This window comes from Cyprinodon tularosa, unplaced genomic scaffold (assembly GCF_016077235.1).
Source record: "Cyprinodon tularosa strain WSP-4 unplaced genomic scaffold, ASM1607723v1 ctg157, whole genome shotgun sequence".
Taxonomy (NCBI): Eukaryota; Metazoa; Chordata; class Actinopteri; order Cyprinodontiformes; family Cyprinodontidae; genus Cyprinodon; species Cyprinodon tularosa.
The window spans coordinates 587,599-592,629 of NW_024038405.1; positions in this window are offsets into that span (position 1 = coordinate 587,599).

The window sequence follows — 5,031 nt, forward strand, 5'->3', positions numbered from 1 at the left end:
CATGTTTTCCTGCTTCTTTTTCATTTATCTCTCTGGTGCTTCCCTTGCTGCTTATGTTTACCAAGCCTGCTGCTTTGAATGGTTGTGATGTATGCTTAGTTAATACATGAAGTTTGAATGCCTGATGATATATTTCACCAATGTTTTAGATTTCAGATGTCTGTAGTGACATTTTGGCTTCCCTTTACTAAAATGGAAACTATTTGAATCGTAGTTCAATATAAATAAATAAATAAATAAATAAATAAATAAAAACAGAAAAAACTGAGTCATATGTTCCTCTTGTCAAACACAGTATGCACTCAGATTATGACTTAAGAGGACATCTAGTGGACAACCCTGGAAACAACATGATGCAAGGAAGCATACAGTATTAGTCAACCACCCAAAAACTAAGATATATGAGTCAAACTGCTCAGACAGAAATCTGGGCAGTAAATGATTGACTGCATTAAGGTTTGATATATTTTAGCACAGCTTGTGACTACAATGACACTGCTCCTTCTGTCAGCTGGAGCATGCATTAAGCTGGTGCAATTTTTTTTTACAGGGCAGTTATGTGTTCATACAGATTAAAACTCCAAAACCTTGATAGAGCTGGTGGGCAAGAAAACCTACAAACATTGATTTCTGACCCAACTCTTAGACTGAGATATAAGGGATTAATAGACTCCATCCTCACAAACAAAATAATGAAAAAAAATTATATTTTCTCAAATAATCAATTTCCAATATTATTGCTTTGCAGCTTCCAGATGAGCTCTCCAGGGTGGAGTTTTGGAAATCTCTACTATAAATTGCCCTTTGCGTTAGTTTATTGGGATACTGAGTTGATTTTAGTTGATGATTTTAGTTGAGGAACTTTCAGAAAGAAACGTTTTATTGTTTTGTCCTCAGTGGTGTAACTAATCATCTTGAAAAATGACCTTATTATTTGATTGCATTTTTTCTTCTTTAATCTCAAAATGATGGATTAAGCGTGTTTTTTTTTTTTTTTTGTCCACATTTCCTTCAGCAGATTTGCAATGTTTCAGGCTAACATTGTTTTTATTAACTTTTATCTTTTATAGCCTTTATTTTCGAGAGAAATTACTCTAAGTTATCTTCATAAAATATCTTACCTGTATTTGTTTAATGTGTTTGTTTCCCTTTTCCCACCATCTTATTGTCTTTGTTCTTACTCTAGATTGTTTTGTGAACCCATCTGAGTTGGAACAACCAACTCCGTTTGCAAAAATCTCTCTGAATTTATTCTCTTGAAAACATTTTATAGCAACTTCTAATGTTTTCAAATCACAACCTTTTTGTTAAGGACATGTTTTATGTGAATCAAAGAGATGCCTTATTTTAACTGAAGGCTCATCAGAATAATGAGAGAACTGCAGGTATTGATTTTAGAAATGGAAATTACAGTGACTATTTATGTTCTTCTATAAAAAGGTAATTAATTTAACTAAGTAATCTATCTAGTAATTAATCAGTAATTCACCAATACAGGGGGTTGTGCATGAGTTTTTTGTATTTCATAAGTTTTTTTTTCTTGTTTTGCTTTAAAATAAACATCTGATAGAGCACCCAGCAATTTCTGCATATTTGTTTTTCCAGTATATTATAATGTAGCTCATAGAAGCTGAACTTTTATTCAGACCATTAAAATGAAACCCAATTATAGGACTTATCAACAGAGTTCTATGGTATCTTTTTGGCCCTAAACTGTCAATTTCTGTTTTTCAGTTTTGTTTTGTTTTGTAGTTTCAAGTGGGATTTTATGACCCTCAACCCCACACTGCTCTCTGGGCACCACACAGTGGCAGCTCACTGCACCCAAGGAGATGGGTTAAATGCCGAGATACATTTCTCCGTTGGGAGAACAATAAAGTTCAATTATTATGTTATTGTTAAGTCTAAACAATATTAATTGGATAAGAAACATTATTGAATTTCATATAAAAAAATTCAAAAAAACTTTCTCAGTTGCTCAAAAAATGCTATCGCTTACAGTGCACAGAATCAGTTCAATTACCAAATTTAATACAGATGTTACAAAGCTTTTTCTTATGTAATCTACACTGGCTGAGAAAGAGAGAAATGTTTAGAAACGTTCAAAAATATTAGATTAAGACCACTTTATTAATCCCACCAGAGAAAACGTGTTTGAGCAGCACAGGTGACAAACCTAAAGTAACATATTAAAAAAAATTATTGAAATAAAATATAACAGGGAGCTTGGTGATCAAAATTAATAATAATAAAAACACAAACAATAGTAAAGATAGCACAGTTTAAAAGAAACTAATTAATTATTTCAACATAATGATTATTAATCAAATCAGGTGAGAAATAATCACAGACATTGCACTGATGCATCACAAGCTCTTTAGCCTAATGTAATGAAAACTCAATATATTTTTTAGGTTAAACAAAACTAAAAGCTAGAGAATGCTAAAATCTGTCAAATGTATTTTGTTACACATGAAGTTTATTAATAGTAGACCATTTTTATTCTCAGCTCTATTCTTTAAGGCATCATTTTGTGAAATCCTGCAGTGAACTCTATACTTAATTACCCTGTTCTGTTTTTCTTTTTAATGTACCGATCATTTCTTTAGAGCTTATTATTTGGTTTCGCCCAAGAAGGTCATCGCAAGAAAAAAATGTTTCTCTAAAATGTCTAGCCTCTTACAAATGTTCATTATTTGGAATATATTTCTTAATTTGTGTGACCCTCTTATGTCTTTTATTTCTCTTTAAGTCAAGTTTAATTTGTGAGGTTTCAATGGACTCAGATGCATCTCAGCAGAAAAAGGGAAATTTGCTTAACACTGTTTAAAAGTGAGATAAATTTAATATTCAATACACATAATTTATATTTGTTTCAACTCTGAATATTGTGAATAAAATGTAATGAAAACTTAAATGGAATTTATTAGAAAATTAAAATATTAAAAAGGCACTAAAAAGGTTTACATTTGGACTTGTCATGCTTATTTTGAAATCTACATCATAATGAAAAGAATGATGACTTGACAGCTGACCAGCAGTCATTGACACTCCACAATGCGAGAAGCAGATAAAGATAATCACTTTTGCTGCATCAAAATATGAGATAAGTTAAATGGGGAGCCATCTAAAGAATGTCAAGAAATCTTCTGCTGTCACTGTTAATGGAGATGGTGTTTTCCGACAGTTGTCTGTGCACAAGGTGAAAGTGCCATGTTCTGGTTTAATGCCCAAGAAAACACTGTGCCTGACTGGCAAATAAACCCATCCGACCTAAACCCAATAGAGCGGAGGTCTTCAACAAGGGGTCCGCGACCCCTAGGGGGTCCACGGAGGTACAGCATGGGGGTAACAAAAGTTTTAGTTGATTAGACTTTTTTTTTATATTCCCCTCTTCATTTTTTTCCACTAATTGAAATGTCTTACACATTAACATGAATTCAACACACTGTAGTGAACAGATAGATGGAGGCAGAAGTTGTCTTTCAGTTATCAATGCACACATTCAGCAACACACAGGACCTCTTTCAAGCTGGGCACCGTTTCTTTCACAACACCTGTGCTATCAACCTGGAATCAGTATCAGAAATACTTTAATAATCCCAAGGAGAAATTACTTTCGTTACATGACTTCATCTGTAATAGAGTGACACAATTTCATACAATATATATAATTAGGGGGTCCCCGCTCCATCTTGCCATCAGTTTGGGGGGCCTTGGCCTGGGAAACATTGAAGACCCCTGCGATAGAGGTAAAAAAAGAAGTCCAAAGATGCATACTAGTTGGATGCAGCCTACTGAGAGCTGCCACTGGCTGGTGGACTTCAAGCATCTATGCACTGACTTTGTCGGCATTGACATATATTTGACATATATTTCAACTGGTTTAAATCTCCATCTCTACTTTATTTTATCTTAAATTTATTTTGATATTTTTTCAAGTAATATTATAGTTTTCATATGAAATACTTTTTTTTATCTAGGCCAAAGTACGGTGGCCCAGAGGTGTCAACACTAATACAAAACCTGCAACGCAAATACAAAACCGCAACACAAATACAAATGCTGCAACACAAATACAAAAGCCACAACACAAGTACAAAAGTCACAACACAAATACAAAAGGCGCAACACAAATACAAATGCTGCAACACAAATACAAAAACTGCAACACAGATACAAAAGTCACAACACAAATACAAAAGGCGCAACACAAATACAAAAGGCTCAACATAATTACAAAAGCTGCAACACAAATACAAAAGGCGCAACACAAATACAAAAGGTGCAACACAATTACAAAAGCAGCAACACAATTACAAAAGCAGCAACACAAATACAAAAGCCGCAACACAAATACAAAAGCCGCAACACAATTACAAAAGCAGCAACACAATTACAAAAGCAGCAACACAAATACAAAAGCAGCAACACAAATACAAAAGCCGCAACACAATTACAAAAGCCACAACACAATTACAAAAGCAGCAACACAAATACAAAAGCAGCAACACAAATACAAAAGCCGCAACACAAATACAAAAGCCGCAACACGATATAAAAGACGCAACACAAATACAAAAGCCGCAACACGATTACAAAAGCTGCAACACAAATACAAAAGCCACAACGGAAATATAAAAGCCACAATGTGTTACGGCTTTTATATTTGTTTGGCGGCTTTTGTATTGTGTTAACACCTCTGGGTCACCCTACAAAAGTCATAAAACTAAACAGAAATGTATCTAATAAATAAAGAATGTTGAGATTTTTTGTCATTTGATAAAAATCAATATAATTTATGACTTACTTAGGTTCAGTGGTTTATATTATAGTGAGCTTTACCAAGATCATCTTTAGGCTTATGTAAATAAAGCCCTGCTGTAAGTGAAGGAAATACTTTGCATACTTTTAGAAATTATGTTTAAGATTGAAGAAAGTTAAGAGTATCTCAAATCGAGCGCCGTCAACGCAAAAGGCATTTAAAAGGTGAGCGTTGTACGCAGGAGGCCTGACGAACCGCCGCTGTCT